This window comes from Suricata suricatta, chromosome 7 (assembly GCF_006229205.1).
Source record: "Suricata suricatta isolate VVHF042 chromosome 7, meerkat_22Aug2017_6uvM2_HiC, whole genome shotgun sequence".
Taxonomy (NCBI): Eukaryota; Metazoa; Chordata; class Mammalia; order Carnivora; family Herpestidae; genus Suricata; species Suricata suricatta.
In genome coordinates this window covers 77,610,339-77,629,719 of record NC_043706.1, presented here as the reverse complement: position 1 = coordinate 77,629,719, position 19,381 = coordinate 77,610,339, and the positions used below count along the sequence as shown (strand labels likewise).

Below are 19,381 nucleotides of genomic sequence, written 5' to 3'. Positions count from 1 at the left end.
CCATTCTTCCTAACTTACCTTCCAGTACTTTCCAACACACACATTATGCTCAGAAGAGGTTGGCCTATTCATTGTGCCCCAGACATGCATCACACATCTCACTTGCCCGTCCTCTGCCGCAATCTAGAATTCCCTCCTCTTCCCTTTCTCTCCAAATACTTCCCATCCCTCAAGACCCACTTCTGTTTCTACCTCTCTTTAAAAAAAATCCTCCTTTAACGTCCCAACGCACAATGATTTCTCTCTCTTCTAAATCTGTAAAACCCCTAATGTCTATGCTAGTCATCTGATGCTCATCAGGCACTCTCTGGTCTGACTTGTTTCCTTTTCTTGGGCTTGTGCCTTATCACATCAACCAGATTATAAACCCATTTAGAGCAGACACCACTCTCTACGCAGTGATTCACTGCTGTGATTATTCAACCTTTTGTATATTCTAGACTAGATCATGGAACATGATACAGAACATGATGGAAACACAGATAAGTGAGGATATAATAGGTCCCATCGTCCTCTTCACTCATTCTGTATCTCTCTATGGATGCAGAGAGATGGACCTCCCCAGGGACCTCTCCCATGGACCTCCACCAATCCAAAATGGCTACTCCATTGTGTGAAAACCATGATATGACCTGATAAGTCTTTCCCATATGAGAATTTGCCTGAATAGATACAGAGACTGCTGTCAGTTAGTGATGGTTACTGGAGCTTGGAGCTCATAATGTAGAGTTGGACCAGTAACTAAGTTGGATGAAGTAAACAAGAAGAATATACAGAGGATGCTGGTTTATATGAGAGGTCAAAAGAGATTTTCAGATACAGATCGTGCAGCTCCAGGAAATGGAATGAGAGGCTTAGCTCCCAATGGTCTTCTAGTTCTCAGGTCCAGTCTTTTGCTAAGCAGGGTCTGGTTGTGTTTCTTATCCATGAGACCCTCCTTTAATATTTCAGTAAATTGGGGATAGCTTGAGAGGCTTTCTGTTTTTTTGCCTTCAAAGGAACTTTGACTAGAGAAGAGGCAGCATAGACTGATAATAATTCTTACACTCTATTCTTCATATTAATCCCAGGCTTCTACAGGGTCCTGCCCCTTCCCTTCTCCTAGGGCTGTCACAGCAAAGTGTGACTACTAAATTCCTAGCATGGAAAACCAAGAATCAATTGCTCTAATGCTGTCAAAAAGTGACATTCAAGTTTGAGTGACAATGATGTCTTTGGTCCTGTCCTTATCCACTTTTCTATTTTTAGTGCTGTTCTTGCTCTCTGCAATTACAATGCTTAGTGCTTAAGCAGTTGCCAGGAGTTATTTAACAAGTACTTCGCCCTTCTTTGAAGATGATGCTTTGATCCTGAGCTTACATCCTTCTCTCAGTGACAGAGACTTCAGAATGTGCCACTTCACAAAATACCACATCTCTTCTGGTATTTTCTTTGAATGACGGGCTTGAGCCCATTGATTGATCGTAGAAATTGGAGCTTGTCAGAAAGAAACTTCCCCAAACCCCAGTGTTTTCAGCAAGTTACTCTCTATCCATAAAATGGGGCTAACATGACCAAATTTTCTCAAGGATGCCAAGAAATAAATCAATATAATGGATGGAAAGTTCTTGGTACATAAATCCCAAATAGTATTATTATTCTAATTGCCAATGCCCATTTTTCTCATATATCCTAATTGAGGTATAAATTTCATGTACAAAGGACAAATATCCAACACTCAGAGCTGTGCAGGGATGCAGAAGATTACTCTGGACCTTCTAAATGATGGCTATCTGGTGGTCATGCTATAGTGGAAACTCGTGCATGTATGTATATTTCTCTGATATTTGATTTTTTTACATTAAACACAAATTATGTCTCCCATTAGAAAACCCTATGTGCAAATTAGGGATCAGTCAAGGGTATGGATTGAGATGGAAATATGGAAAGGGTAGGGATTAGGGGAAAAGTTTAAGCAAATAAGAAAAATGTCACCCTTATCAAACAATTTATGAAAATTTGTATGACTCTCCAAAGTGTGCCTTCATCTTCAGCATCCAGAATATATTGCTGGGGTTTACAGATCAGGTCTCCCAGAAACAGATAGGGGGCAGGAAGTTGACTGGGGAGCACTTTAGGAACCGAATCCGTGCGAGAGTGAACAAAGCTCGATTGGGCAGAAGGAGACCTTAGACTGCATTTAGTCACAGCAAAAGCCTCAACTGATCCCACAAGGACACTCTTAAGCTAGGATGAGCCTGCAGAGTTGTCCCAAGGAAAGCCTAGAGGCAGGGCCTTTGTATCCCCACCTGTCAGTCATCAGGTACAGGTTGCCCCCAGGAAGTGGTTAAATAGCCCTCTCACGTAAAGGTGATTGCTGAGATGGTCACTACTCAGCTGCAAGCTGTCCACCATTACTCCCAGCAGCTGGGGAAATGAGTGCCTCAGTCCTGAACCAGAGTCTACATGTGAAGCGTCCATCACACCACATCAGAGCTGCCATTATGTTTTTGTGGGTGTGTCAGTGAAAGAAATGACTAATAAGGAATTCCATGGAGAAAAGCTGCTTTTTACAATAGTATTACAATGGCATACTGTAGAGGCAGGAACATAACCAAAACAAACTGGTATCTCACTAATAGGACAAACAGGAGAAACTGTGGTCAAATGCAAGAAAGCCCCAGACACTACCCTGCCCCACCACCTAAGCCCAATAACACACTACATCACAGATTGCCTAACTATAGACTTTAATCCTTAGTCAGTTATTTAATTCCAAGAGTGAGGTCTCGGCCGTAGCACAGTGGAAAGGATTATTTTATTTTTTTCAAGTTTCCCATTCCCTTTAACTCATACACCTGAGAGCTGACAGTATTGTTATTTCAAAAAGGCTTATGGCTATTAAACTGAAATTAAAAGGTATCAGAAACAACTTGGAGAATTAAAAGATCAAAAATGACATCTATAATACTTGCAATTTCCTCCCCCTTAAGTGATAGGATGTGCTAAAACTTCTCTACATACAATTTTGTAAAAGGCGAAAGATTTATTTGATCTGAAGAGAAACCAGAGTATACCTCACACAATTTTTCAGGATGAAATCCTTCCAGGATTTCCTGTAGCTTTCATAGATATTTATTCCTTGGAACACTTTTATAAAAGTTAGTGAAATACATTGGAAAACATCTTGTTCTTTATCAAACCACGTTTTTTTCTCACATGTTCAAGGGAAGGGCATTCTCTCTCACCTATGAAATGTGAAAGTGGAACTTCTAATGGTCCCTTTGTCCCATCTTGCTGATTACCTCAGCTCAGAAATTTATCAGTTCAAGAAGATGTATTCACTTCCTGGTCAATTCAAAGATCATATTCTATGATTTTAGTCCACTCACAATGGACAATGTGTCCAGGCTATTATCTTCTAGGAGGATCACCATTTAAGCTCCTCCTGGATGTTCAATTCTTCTTTGTCCATTTGCTAGGATTTTTATGTTCAACCAGGAAAAAGATGTATACTGTCTCACATTAATAACTTGGCAAATTATAAACAATCATCGTTCCTTTCTCTTTTTGATGTTCTTTTTTAAAATGACTTTAACAAGTACTTTGGGAGTCCCTGATCCTTTCCAATTTATCACCATCACACTGTTCACGTGCCAAATTGATACACGACTAAACATTTATTTTATTCATGGGCACGACATCAGTCTCTATCAGCACTTGGTATGGATAGATTCTCACCAGCATGGGAGGCTATATAAATTACTGACTAATAGCATGGGTTCTTGAGCTAGATTGCCTGGCTTCAGGTCACATCTCTGTCACTTGGCTTTGGACAAATCACAACTTCTCTGTGTCTCAACTCCCCCATTTTTAAAATGAGACTATCTACTCATAAATTTACTGTTAGAATTAATTCAATTAAAAGCAGAGCCTAACACATAAGCGATATATACATACACATGATAGTACTATTATCGTTATACTATTTTTACCAAAAATCCAACAATACAAATTTGAAACTGCTACCATGTATATAGCTAAATTATGTCATTTTTAAAAATAACAGCACAAAATTTATTCTGGCTTAATCATCCTCTTCTGTTTTAATGAGATCATGCTCTATATATTATACTCGTAGGCACCAAAAAGATGACACCCATCCTAATTAAAATATCCATTCATTTATTCCATGTACATCTCTGACCAAGGCAGTGAACTGGTTGCTGGTGCTCCAGGTATGGTTAGGTCACGGGTCCCGCCTTCAGGCACCATTCCTGTCAAGAGTCTACAAAAACTGACCCTTCATGGAGGTGAGTAGAGCCTTCCAGTACATTTTCTTACCTCATATTTATTTTCAAGCAATTATTGTCAGCAAATGCCCTTATACCCTGGGCATAAAGCTTCCTTTCAGGTAATTGAAAGCTTAGAAAGTATACATATTGCATATTAGAGAGCAAAAGGAGATTACAAAGAAAGGACTTAGCAGATGCAGTAGTATTTTTCTGCAAAATCATTGTGATCTTCCTACCAATATCGATTTCTAGGCTAGTGCTATATTAATATACCACTTTTCACACATCTGCCACTAAAGAGAACTAACAGAGTTGGTCTTCCCCTTTCGCTGCCATTCCTTGGATAACATGGTTTGCTTCAAAAATTACCTGTTTAGTCTTTTGGCTCACTAGTGTCATCAATAATGTGTATTGGGTATATCCCCAATTAAGTCACATCCATTAGTTGCATAGGAACTTTTAAAGTATCAAAAAAGGTATTAGTATTAACCAAATTTTAAAACTTAAAAAAATACAAAAGTCATCAGAGCATGTCTGAATTAATCAGGGAAAACTTTAGAAAGGTGAATTTTAAGTTAGAAAAGTTACACACATGTATTGGTGATAGCAGACAAAGGGCTCTGGTATTCAACAACACACAGAGGAAGGAATTAGAAAATCTGTATGGTGATCTTCCTGCGATAACCACACACAAACCCCACACACCTCTACCTTTCCAACGGTCATGTTTGTATGAGGGTGGAGACAAACTGGTCAATGAACTTGATAGATGTTTGTAGAGCATCTGCCACATGGCTGAACGGGATCCCCCGCAATCTGTGATCCCCAATGAGAATGACCTTCTCAAGTTTCTCTAGGTGACTGAAGCTGGAGATCAGGAATTCCTGTAAACCCCAGTGTAGCTCTACCCATCAGAGGAGAGTTTGGGGTCCTGGAAATCATCTGTCATTGGCCACTGAGAAGTAAATGGTAATTCCCTAAACTCTTGTTGCCTGGGGAATGTTTCCTAACACAATACAGAAAGCATTTCAAGGCTGGCCAATCCAGAAGTCTGATCCAAGTAGCTCCTGAGGGGCATTAAAACTGCCCTCCTGTGGCCACAGTATGGAAAAGAATACAAATGCCAGAGAAACCACACACTAAGAGGGCCCAGGTTAGGAATTTAGGGAGCCAAAGCATCCTGCTTCAGGGCTCACAATTAAAGAAGCAAAGACCAAGAGCTCTCTGGTAGCAATGAGGAGAGTCAAGAAGCAAATGTCCACAAAAACAGGCAGACAAGCCAGGGACAAGAACAACATGGCATATCTGAGTACTGGACAGGACCAGTGAGGCTGCCAGCAATTCCTGTGTGAGGAGAGACTGATACCTGACATCAAAATCTGTACCTTTGTTGGGCCTGGGTGGCTCAGTTGGTTAAGCATTCAACTTCAGCTCAGGTCATGATCTTGTGGTTGATGAGTTTGAGCTCTGTGTTGACAGCTCAGAGTCTGGAGCCTGCTTCAGATTCTGTGTCTCCCTCTCTCTCTGCCCCTCCCTCACTTGCATTCTGTCTCTGTCTCTCAAAAATAAACACTTAAAAAAATTAAAAAGAAATCTGCACCTTTGTGTAATCTTAGGACAGAGAGCAAGGTCGAGCTTTTTAAACAAATTCTATGGCTCTCGTAAAATTTCTACTTTAAACATCCTTTTAAGGTATCATTATTTATATATAGCTGCACCCAGTGGTCACTACCTTTAGAGTTAGGTTTCCAGGGCCTGGAGCAAAGTAAAGTATATGGGGAACCCCGTCCCTTTCACCACCCTGAGGAATTGTCCTAAGAGAATTATTTACATTTCAGCATTCCACACCACACAAGGGCACATGCCTGCAGATGAATCACCTTCCTATATCAACCTGGTCTGGGCCAGACATTCAAGGACATTCTATGGAGCTAAACCTTCTCTAATCCTGAACTATGAATCCAGGTCTGTGCCACAAATCTTGTGTGAGAAGGAGAAATCCACTTATCTTGAGTTGATATTTCTCTAGCTTTCCTAACTTGAACTTGATTCTTCATTCATTCATTCATTCATTCAACAGGCTCCCATATATCACTCACTAAGGACCCACGACTGCTCTAAGCACTTATGGATTAACCCATTTAATCCACACAACACTGCCAACTGTACAGCTTCAGCACCCCTCCCCCTCCATACACAAAACATCCCTTGCTCTGCATGTGTGTCTACTTCTTTACTTGTTTGTGCCTTTAATGTGATTCTATGTTACACTCCTATTTATGTGTTTGTGTCATCCCAAGCAGGATTATTGGCTCTAATAGGCAAGAGCTCTATGCTGACATTTGTCCAAATGCTATGACTTGTAGGGACTTTGATGCTTGTCCCCTCCCTGGCAAACTGTTGAAGAGGGTGCCACTTGCTGATGTTGTAGCTTCCTCTTAGGAGCTTACCCTTCAGGCTTCCTGAGGAAAAAACAGCTTGCTCCCCCTTCCTCTTTTCTGGGGTATCTCTCTATGCCACCCCCACTGCTGCATATGTACTGCTATTTCCATGCCCCTGGTCCAAGTCAGGTGTCTCAGCGTTGCCGGGTATACCTGGGAGGATGTCATTTTTTTCCGTCAAATTTCAAGACTCCATGTCCAAGAGGCAGAGCCATAGCAATTTTCTCCTACACCCAGGCCTGGCTCTGTCACACTTGGCCCTACCATGGCGGCAGAACTCTGCGGCGTGCTTAGTGCAGCACTCTGGCAACTAGGGGCTTGACAAATGCTTTTCCATGAAGCTGAGGCTGAGGATCAGAGGAGCAAAATATGCCCTGGAGCAAAGGGGCACATTGTGAGTAAATTTACCTTTCATTATCGGCTGTTTGGCCACCAGACCCCTGTGTGCCCAGCACGTAGGGAAACAACAGCATGAACGTGAACCCAGGACAGGGCACGCAGAGACTGGGGCCATGGTGCCAAGCCCTTTAACACCAAAACGTAGAAACAATAAGATCCAAAGTTAAGAACCAACTGACACAAAGAATTTGGAACTCACAAGCTGGAATGAAAGAAATCCCCATAGATTCCAAGCTCAATAGCAAGTATATATCCAAAAACACTAATTAGCAGGCAAAATGCAGGTTCATGAAACAAAGCTCTAAAGAAAGTGAAGAAGGATGGGGTGGGGGGGTACAGGGAGTAAGACAATTTCCCCAGCGAGAATGACGAGAGAATTGCTGCTCAAGGGCAAATTTTATGGAAAATCATGATCCAGTGCTAACAGAGGGAGAAACCTTTCCAAAGAGTTAATGGAGCAGTTAGAGAAATTCAGGTTCAGTAAATCATGAGGACTGAGAGTATTGATCTGAACATTCTGGTGGGTGAAAATATGGAGCTGAGCTGCTGACCAAACTATATAATAGAACAGTTCTTCAAAAGTGGGTTGGGATTTTAGTTGCTGAGTTGATGCTGGAGTCTTGCCCACTGAGCTCTCCCTCCCAAGCTGGTTCTCTTAAGAAATTTGCCCACTCTATCCTGGAGGGTAGTCACCTCTGCCACTCATATAACCGTACCCCCTGTCTCTGATGATCCTACATCCACAGCCTCCAGCCCAACCTCTCACCTGATCTTGGCGGGTATTTCCAAATCTCTGCAGGACCTTTCTATGCTGGTGACTCGCTATCACAGCTACTTAGACACTCATCATCCCAATCCCTTACCACCATAACCAATGAGAAAACAAAAAACAGCAAGCACCACAAAACCCTCCAAATTGTGTTCCCTGTCCTCCAGCCTCGAATACATGGAGACACCTGTGATCCCTCCCACGTCTTCAGCTCCTATACCTAATTTGCCAGTAACAGTAGCACGTCACCTGGCCAGTTATTCAACTTTCTCTAATTCTGTTTCCTCATCTGGAGAATGCAAATAATAAAGACTGACACGAGGACTGAACAGGTGATGTGTGCAAAGTGCTCAGAATGACACCTGACACATAGTTACACACATGCTATCATTTTACTGGTGCTGGCATTACATTAAAATATGTCTTCACTTCTTTCCACTGTAGGTGCCAGCAGCCTCACATCAAGGCCCTCACTGCCTCAGACCACATTAGAAGCCCAGATGTGGAGAGCTAGGAGACTCCTAAGGGAAATGAAGTACTCAATCTGGAGTGCTCTCACTTCTCTGCACTGGCTCCTCTTAGCCTTGCAGACGCCATTGTCCTCTCCCTGCCCTTCTTCAGCACCAGTGTCTCCTCTTCTAAATACTCAGTCTACAGCAGCCCCTGTTCAAGAACCTACAGTGGTTCCCGAGGGTATGGTTATCCCTGGGGAGTGTGAGCCTAGGCAAACGTATTTTGCAAGTCCATATGTGAATCAACAATTTTAAACAATTGTATTGGAAAAGGAACCCACGTTACTGATGAAGATTTAAAATAATGGTATTTATTGCCTGATGTGAACATTCTTATCTTCTTCATCCCCTGTGAACTAGAGTCACTCCAAATCAGGATGTCAGCACCATTCTAGAGGTCTAACATCATGCAATATTACAAAAGAAATAACTTGCTGGCCAGGGTCAGTGGGAACAAATGCTGACCAAGCTGCTCTCCTGAATTAGGTCCCACTTTGGCTCTAAGACAATACATAAGCATGAGTTCTGGAGCTCCTGTAGATATATGGTCAACCTCATAGATTCTCCCTAAAGGGGAGAAATGAGATCTGACTTGGACACTGAAACCCAAATAGCATTGCAGTGGGGGGCTTCAAGGAACACCATCCAAATCATGAGGACTTCTGTGGTGTGGCGATCCAAGGCAGGGATCTTGCCCATGGTTAAGAACAGTACTGTCTCAGCAAATGGCTAATAGATTGAGATGCTATGGAAGAGTACCTAAGAGCCACTTATCATAGCTTTATGAAGACATCTGGCCAATTGCATTATATGTTAAATAACTAGGAACTTGGATGCATTAAAAATTAACAGAAAATTGTATGAATAATGAATCTGTGGCAGTGTATAAAATGATCATACATTACCTCCAGTTAGACAATGAATCCTTGAAATGGTATGAGCTATGTTACCCTATAGTCTTTTCACTGGTGGCCTAAGGTGAACAGGAACAAAGGAGAGAGTAAATAAAATCTGGGTGAAGGGCATTCCACTGTCCAGGTAACTTATGCTTATAAAGCAATGTGCCTAAGTGTCTATCCCTACCCCTTCTTTCTCTGAAACCTGCTGCACAGCCCTGAGCCCCTGAGCCTAAACTGCAGGTAATGAGGCTGATCCCAGCTTCCTAGGATTGACAGACCCCTTAGGATGCAAGCAAAGCATGTTAGGTCAGCCTTCTTGGAGCCATGTCAGCTAGGACTGTGGTAGTGGGAATTTCATTGATCTGGTCTGGGCCACAGAGGATCAGGTTAGAGAGAGAACCAAAAATAAGGCAGTGCAGTATCTACCAACCTCCCACCTCTATCCCTTTTTCCTCCCCACACCCCCCAAGCCTGCTTTGGGACTTCCAAAGAGAAATATTGTAATCCATGTCCATCTTCAGCCTCATGAGGTCATTTTCCAAAGGTTTCCAAAGGTTTCATAGTTTCTCATGGCTCCTTCTCATTCTGCCAGTATCCAATTACTAGGTTCTCTCTCTCTCCCTCTCTCTCTCTCTCTCTCTCTCTCTCTCTCTCTCACACACACACACACACATGCACACACACACACACACACACAGAGTGTTGGCACATTTTGGTTTGCAGGGTTTTAGATAATACATTGGCTCAACAAGATGTAAAAAAATAAATAAATAAAAGATTTTCCTGCCAAATTAAAGACAGGCAGAGCCTGGTAACACAGGTGATGGGGCAAACACTTACAAAGTCTGCCTCCTCACGCTGCTTCTTTGATGCAATTCTTTTTTTGCCCTCAAGGAATTTCATGGTAATGAAATCTGTACTCAAAAATCAAGGCTTCCTAACTAGAGATACCTTGGGACTGTTTGTTCTCCGCAGTGTAGTGGTGTGTGGCATGACCCTGTTTCTGAGTGTGCATGTGAGGCAGGATCTGTGTTGGGGGAGGGGGGTTGTTGCTATCAATGTATGATCCGAGCCTGCTTTGAAAGCTGATCCCAAGGGGTAAAATAAGATACGGAACTAATCTGATGAGACATTAAAATCTTCTGACCTGTCTTATCTAACAGAATTCTGGTGCTTGTTTTTCATTATAAAGATCTGGGGTAATAACTTTATTTAGTGCTTGCATTTCCCCCCCTAGATTTCTACAGGAAAGTCAAAGACACTGATTTACAAACAGAGGTTTCTTAAGTACTATTTTTAGAACAATGCTGTACCAGATTTATAAGGGGGTTGGGGGGGTGGGGAGAAACTACAGTCACTTTTGAGCAAAGTAGCATTTCACTGCATAATAATGAAGTACTAATTGCTCTTTGTCATCACTTTTTATGCAAATTGCCCTGGAGCATTTGCCCAACATGCATTTTACATTTTAACAAAGAAAGTGGAGTCTTGATAAACAAGAATCGTATACCCAAGCAAAAATAAAAATATCAGCTATAAAATAAAACTGCTTAAGGTGCAGTCTCTAAGGATATAAATTTTTCTATTATATCATCCCCATTATTAGATCTCTTTGACCAAGAAGATTCCTTTGAATCTGAAGTAATAGTTTATGTTTCAGGCAAAATAATAATAATAATAATTATTATTATTATTATTATTATTAGGTTTGTATGCAAAATCTGCATATTTTACTCATCCTACAATTTACAATGGAAGTTTGATGTGAAAATTATGTTCCCAGCAGAATTTAAATAGACCAGGTCAAAATCTAGATTGTCAAAGGAATCAAATTGTGTCGAAGCATTTTCCACAGGCACAAATCTCAGTATTTTAGAGGTTTCAGTTATTCTAATGGATTCCCATTTTCGTAGAGACAGTCATCAGTGTTATCAAAAAAGAAACACGATTTGCCTATCATAAATAGGTACAGAGTTTGAAACATACCTTAAGGATGTGTGTGTTCAAATTCTGGTCTGGAGACTGTTACTGGTTGCTATCATACTGACACCAGGCAATAGGGGAGGAAAAAAAGAGAAATGTGATTTATAAGTTTTCTGAGACCTTCAGAGAAATCTAAAATTCAAACCTGGCCTTCCAGGTCATTATGAAGATATATTTGTGGAGGAAAGAGGATAGAACATATTTTATTTAACAGTCTGTTAGCTTGATCTATACCATTTAAATATTTAAACATATGGTATGTGGGCCTCCATTTGTACTCTTGCCCCAGGCCCCACAAATGTTAGGGGAAGGTCTGCTTCTCAGAACCACTCCCCCACCTCCAACTCACAAGCTTCAATCAAATCTGTACATGTTCATTCTAAAAATGGAATGCAGTTGGCTTTAAAGGAAGCTGATGTTGAGGGCCATCACCTATGCTATTCAGTAAATCCACACTTTGCAAATAGAAAAATACAGTGTGTGACAAGGTGCTATTTATGAAGCAGTAGATGATTTCTTCCCAAATGCAGAGAAATGAACTGCTGCCTTTTTAAATGACCATTGTAGAGTGTTATTTCCAAAGTAGGATAATTCCTGGAATAATAATAATTATACCATGAAGCCTATTTAATTCCAGACTTCAAAGCTGTTTACAGCCTTAAAGTTATTAGTCCACAGTCTCTTCCTCTGAGTTGGATCCATAAGGTGTTGTCCATTCACTTTTATAAGCACCCCGGCCCAGACCCAGAAGAGTATCGCCTAAGGTCACTGAAGGAGTCAGGGCGTGAATGAGTGCGGAATCCCCATTCATAGTCGCAGACCCCCTCCATTAGACAACCTGATTATGAGATGAAATACTGGTAAACATGAGCTTCTGTGCCCAGGAAATGCACTGTGAAGGGCATAATGAATTACTTATGCTGTGTAGTGTATGTATAAATCATATTAAAGCATGCTGAATAGTACATTATCATGCTTCTATTTTGCATTACAAAAGTAACTAATGTAAGCTGCAAAGTGTACTTTTAATCCATTATTCATTTCTAAAAGTAGTCAGACCACTATTCAAGTACCATAAAAGGCTACCAGGATAAGCAAACCTGCTTTTCAACTTATGAAGATGAAACAGCAAGATTTTAAAATCAATTTTAAATTAGTCAAGCTGTATTTATCAAAACACATCAAATCTATGCATTTCTAGTTCAGATGGAGAAATTATTACAAACCCTAATCGTTCCTCCCAAAAAAAGATTATATGTCTTAAGTCTGGAATCAATATAATTAGTTTTATTATGTGTGGTTCTCTGATATTATTTGTTTTATCTTACTTTTTAAATGTTTACAGTGGATTAAAACCTATTTTTCGTGTTCTTTCTCATTTGGGTTGAATTATCTACATTCTGATTTTCCACAGCTGCTACCTTGTCCCTAAATGTTTCCCCAGCACACAAGCAAATAATTGGGGTGGCTTTATCATCCCTGAGCACCCCATCTGAAAGACCCCTCAAAAGTCTTCCTAGTCAGGGTTCAAAATCCAGAAACCATAAAAGAAAAGATTGATGCAAATTGATACAAAAGCAACATTCGCACAAAATACAAATGACAAACTAAGAAAATGTTTGCAACCTGAATCATAGTGGGTCAAGCCCTTTAATGTTTAGCGAGTCTTAACAATCTGAGAGAAATCCAAAAGCCCAACAGAAACTGAACAAAGGACGTGAACATAAAATTCACTGAGAAAGCAATACAAATGGTTCTTAAACATACCAAAAACCATGCAATCTCACTTACACACAGAGCAATTCAAATCAAAGCTACATGATGCTACCACTTCAAATTGGCAAATATTTCTCAAAGTTTGGTCATATCATTGTTACCAGGGCTGTGGGGAAACGATCACTTACATATGCTAATGGGACTGCAAATTAGAATAAATCTCATGGATGGCAACATGGCCATCCCTATCAAAGTTACTTCCTTGGACCCAGTGAGCCCACTTCTGAGACTTTATCCTACAGGTAGATATACCCGCACACTAGGAAACAATATATATACAAGGTCACTTACTGCAGTATTATTACGTAATAGCAAAAATTTGGAAATAACCCAAGAGCGTGGAATAGTCAATTTTATGTGTCAGCTTGACTGGGTCGCAAAATGCCCAGATAATTGGTCAAACATTATTCTGGGTGTTTCTGTGATGGTGTTTTGGGGTGAAATTAATATTTAAATTGGTAAACTAAGAGGTGCCTGGGTGGCTCTGGTGATTAAGCATCCAACTCTTGATCTCAGCTCAGGTCATGATCTCAGGGTCATGAGTTCAGGCCCTGCACTGGGCTCCACACTGGGTGTGAAGGCTATATTTAAAAAAAAAAATGGTAGACTGAGTAGAGCAGATTGCCCTCCCTATTGTGCATGGGCCTCATCCAGTTTGTTGAGGGCCTGAAAAGAACAAAAAGGCTGACCCTCCCTAGCTCTCTCCACCATGCAATCAATAAGAGACAATCAGCTTTTTCCTGTCTTTGAACTGACATACTGAAATATCTGTTCTGGCTCTCAGGCTGCCGGCCTTCAGATTGGAACCATCAGCTCTCCTGGGTCTGCCGCTTGCCAACTTACTCTGCAGATCTTGGGACTTTGTCAGCCTCCAAAATCACATCAGCCAGTTCCTACACACACACACACACACACACACACACACACACACACACACATTCTATCAGTTTTGTTTCTCTGGAGAACTCTAATACAATAAAGAACTGATTAAATAAACTACCATACCCATATTAGGGATTAGTACTCAGATACAGAAAAACAAATGGAGATGATCTCTGCAATCTCCAGGACATATCGAGTGAGTTAACAGTAAGGTGGAACACAAGATACATCATATGCTAACCATTGCATGAAAGGAGGGATAAGGATATATATTTATAATTGCTTATATTGAAAACAAACACAAAAGTAGTAAATAAATTTATTCTATTAGGGATCAAAATGAACCAGGACATAAACTTGCAAGTGAATACGTTTTTGATTCTTTTGGGTTTTGATTCATATGAATATACTAATTATCAAACAAATTTTAATTTAAAAATCAATAATAGCACTTCTTTATCATATCACCCTAATTTCTTTCTTTTATTGCACTATTACTGTCTGAGGTTTTCTTGCTTAATTGTTGGTTTCCTTGTTTCCTACTCTCTAGAACAGGGGTCAGCAAATTACAGCACATGGGCCAGATCCAACCCACCTCTTATTTTGTAAATAAAGTTTTATTGATTAACAGTCCTGTCCAATCCTTTATATATTTCTAAGTCTGCTTTTATGGTACAGTGGCAGAACTGAGTGGCTGTGACCGAGGCCATATGACCCACAAAGCCTAAAATATTTACATCTGTCCCTTTACAGAAAAAGTTTACTGACTCTTGCTATAGAATGTGAACTTCTTCCAAATAAAATATAAAGGGAGAAAGCTTATTTGGTCGTCACTGTATCCCTCAGAATACTCTCTAGTGCACAGTAGGTGCTCATCAATTCTGTCACAGGTTGGGTTTCCTGGGAAATGGACTCTGAGATGGAGATTAGCAGGTGGGAGGTTTCTTAGGGAATGTTCTTGGGATCATCTGAGAAGAGAAGGAGCAGCGTGGGGCAGAGGGAGAAGTCAAGCCTCGGCGTGGTCTCAGTGGAATGCCTCACCTGAACTGACAAGGAGTTCTGAAAATGAGGTGACCCTTTGGCGCACTCTCCAAATGAACTGAGAGAGTCAGACCTTTAAACTCCCACTTGGATCTGTCATTGGATGTGGGGGGGGGGGGGTCAACCCAGGAAGGAAGTGTGACCTTGAGGGAAGCAGCTTCTTTAGCCAAAACTAATCCTATATAGTGGTACCACTAGTGAGGGCTGTCTGCCAACAGTACTCCCAAAAGCTGGGGTAATAAGTCTTTAAGGGGGGGTGAGTGGGGGTCCACAACATAGCATCCATCACAAGGACTAATTAAATAAATGTGTTTGCATGCATCTCCTCCAGTGATAATTCCACTTCATAATACCACTCAGTATATTTTATTCTCAGAATCTTTCTTTGGGCTTTTCAGTATGTTTTAGCTTGTATAATCTCAGACGCAGACTCTGAGACAACCACGGGAGTGGTTTTTTTGTGTGTGAGATGTAGGGCACACTAGTAGAGGAACGGAGAAGTCACACAGGGAAGGTAAGGCAGTTAAGTCACAGCCCACAGCATTATAGACAAGTGCTGCTAAGAGAGGGGTTCAGATGGGAAGAGTGCCCATCCAGGAACTGCTGGTTGCTGACTTTACACCTTCAGGTGTTCTCAATTCCATCTCATTCTCATCCTTGGTTTCTGAGCAGAATTAGGTAGAACTTTTCCCACTCATTCAAAATCATTATCATTAATTTAAAGTTAAGAGCCAATACCTGGATGGAAAAGTCACTATACTGGTCCTAAATGCTTTAGAGCAACTTGATATAAAAAATCCCTTCCCTTTGTTCCCTTCTTTAATAAGGGCACCTAAATACCAAGTTAGATATTATCAAGTGCAAGGTGCTCACTTGCTTTTTCGAACAACTTCTCTGCTCTATGAGGGGCTGACTATCAGTTAGTTTCATTTCCCTTAACCTCCTACCATGATCACCTTGCACCACCACTAACACAAGGAAAGCTGAGACCCCACCTAGAACTTTCAGGAGATTGTAACCACATGACCATGTTTTTCAATCAGAGGATAGTAATTTTCACATTTTTCCAGGAAGGGTAAAATATTTCTCATCCCAACTTACGTTTTATATCCTTTGAATCTAGAGATTCTGTATTTTGTTCCTATGGGAACAAAGTATCAATTTCTTTCAGCAACCACTGTAGCTTTTATAACATTGATAAACTTGGTTTCAACATGAAACTACTTTCACTAGGAGTTTGTCACCATAAAACCAAGTTTACCATAGCATGATTTAAAAAACCCATATTTTAAGCACGATATAAAATTACATATAAATAGTGATAAGAATGTACAAATAATAGATTACAAAACACAAAAAGACTTCAAAGAAACAAACTAAAATATTACATTTTCTTCATCTCCATACTTTCTCAATTTTTGTTTTGTGCACAAAATAAATCCAATGCAAAAAAAAGTAACTTTAAACACAATATAATTTGATTTCAAGTTAAAGATAGAGAATGGAAGTATCATATAAACTCTAAGCTGAGCGTCAGACTGCTGTCTTCGCACTCTGGCTTCATGACTACATTACTGGATGTCGGAGCCCAAATCACTTAATGCCTTAACCCCCAGCCTCCTTGCTCTTCCCATGAAAAATGATGTCTAAGAGTCTTTGGAACCCTAAAATTTAATGATTTTATAATTTTACTTTCCTACCATAATTTTACATTAGGGGATGGCCCAATACTGGAGCAGTCTATAGACTCTGAAGAGCATGAAGACCACCAGTGAATAAAAAATAATAAGCATGGGTGAGGATGTTGAGAAAAGGGAACCCTCTGTACTGTTGATGGGAATGCAAGTTGGTGTAACCACAATGCAAAACACTATGAAGTTTCCTCAAACAATTAAAAATAGAATTATCATATAATCCAGTAATTCTACTTGTGGGTATGTATCTGAAGGAAATAAAATCATTACCTGGAAGAGACAGCTGCACCTCCCATGTTCCTTGCAGCCTTATTTACTATAGCCAAGATTTGGAAACAACCTGCATGTCCATTGGCAGATGAATGGATAAAGGTTTGAGCTGCAAGTAACTTATACCTGGATTTCTTTAAAGTGCAGTGTTGTAAGTGTATTTTCTTTTCCCTATGATTTTCTTAATAACATTTTCTTTTCTTTAGCTTACTTTATTGTAAAAGTACAGTATACAATACACATAACTTTCAAAATATGTGTTCATCAACTCTTTATGGCATCAGTAAGGCTTCTGGTCAACCATAGGCTATTCATAGTTAAGTTTTGGGAAGTAACAGTTATATATGGATTTTTTTATTGCACAGGGGTTTGGCCTCTAACTCCAGTATTATTCAAGGGTTTTATATATATATAAAGATACATATGCACATATATAATTTACATGGATATTATATCACATATATGTATACATAATATTACATCACATATATCTATACCATCATATATGTGTATACCATATATATTACATGGTATACAGCTTTTACTGGAAACTTATTTCTCCCAATATGAAACAAGGATCCACTGGAAAGCAGAAGAGAAAAATCCTCAGAGGAGTTGCTTCTTGAAGATAAGCAAATTTTAAAAATTCAAAACAGACATGTCTTCACTAGATGTTTATTGTAAAAAGACCACATTTAATTTAATAACCAGACAAAAGCAGTTCAAGAATTATATGGTGCTGAGTTTTGATCCAGGGTTAGGATGGGAGAGGTGTTCATATCTAGGTGCTTATATTGTTCAACAAATACATCATGGGTTTAAGAAAACATAAGGTATGAAAATCAAAATGCATAAAACCTAAAGTGGGACATAATGGAACACATTTCAAATGCATTCTTACCTTTACAAAAAGTTTATTTACATAAATTTTGAAATAGGAACACCTCCTTCAGCATTTGAAATACCATGAGTTTGGTAATATATTTCTTGATATGGGTGCTGGTTATATGGGTATGTTCACATTGTAAAAATCCGTTGAGGTGTGAATTTACGGTTTGTGCCCTTTACAAGTATGTTACAATTTAGTACAAACTATACCTAAAAATTCATTCATTATAAATAATCCAATGTGTGTAATGGATATAAGTCTGCTATACCTCTTGTAGATAGCATGCTAGAAAACTCTTGAGTGAGGGGAAAAAAGGACAGGACAGAACAATTTGAGGTCAAATGGGGTCACAGGAAGAAAGAAGGAAGACCAAGTCAGGGTCGAGTGTAACTGAATGCCAAGAAAATGGCATGGCCATGTAAGATGGCCATTTTTAGGGTAAAACCAAATGTCAGAACTGACCATTTTATTAGTCTCCCTTTTTAAATAAGACCAATACATAAAGATACAGATTTGGGCCATGAAGGTAAAAATAAAAGCAATGTAATTTCTCTTGCCACAGACTGGAACTCCATCTCCAAGAGAACTGGTGTGAATACTGACATCTAACCCCTCTGAGTTTATTCGTCTGGAAAGAAGCAGTAATAAAACATACTACTTTGTGGAGTTGTTGTGAAGATTAACAAATAATATATATGAAGTACTGGCTTAGTGTTTACCTCAAATAACAGTAATTATTATTGTTCCCACCCCAAGATGTGAAAATTTTGAGGAAAAATTGTGTGTCCACTTAGAATTACTTGATTTTTTTAAAGGCAAAACTTAATGTTTTGGTCAAAAACCATTTTATTTTTCCATGTTAGCACTAAAATCATTTTCAGGACCAATATATGATTGCTATGTGCTGAAAGAGTGTGATTTGGCATTTTTCCCTTCTAGTTTTTGAGAATGATGTGGAACACATAGGCTTCTAAGTAGGTACTGACTGTTGGTGCTTAAGCTCTAGGCAGTTAATTTAAACCCTGGATTTACATGGCCTTCAATTTCCGTTACAACAGTTGCCTAAGTAGGATTTTTCACCCTTGTCCTGGTGCACACGGGAGGATAGGCCAGGTGAAATGAACAATCAAGCCGGTTATCCTGTCAATGTCAAAATGTCTTTGAGCAAGGACTAGCTTTAATTTCTACCCTGAAATCACAATATGATGATGTTGTGTATAGACAGGGTTGGTCCCAGATCTTAATTTTGTGTATACTTAACATAAATATCTAAGAATTTGGGGTGTTTTTTTCTTTCTTGTAAATTACTGTATGGTAACCATACGCTTTCCGGTTAGCATCAAATAGAGCTATATCTATGAAAACTTTGTTAACATAAGCAGAAATCTATGAACATAAAAACCCTTTAAAATAACACTGGAGTCCAGATTACCCACAAATGCAAGGAGTTCAAGGGTCAAGCAACACTTTCTTCTTCATTTACCCTGAGGCTGTGATAGTTGAGACTTGGTGAACCGGAACAAAATTGACAAGGGGCAAGCTTGCCATTTCA

The 19,381-nt window shown here is 39.7% G+C and overlaps 1 long non-coding RNA gene across 1 annotated transcript in view; it reads right to left on the bottom strand.

The window, feature by feature from the left end:
- LOC115296643 overlaps positions 1-19,381 on the bottom strand; it is an 83,216-nt gene that overhangs the window by 49,154 nt on the left and 14,681 nt on the right. The window contains exon 2 of the long non-coding RNA XR_003910975.1: positions 11,281-11,337. This is a non-coding gene — a long non-coding RNA (uncharacterized LOC115296643). The remainder of the gene's footprint in view (positions 1-11,280; positions 11,338-19,381) is intronic.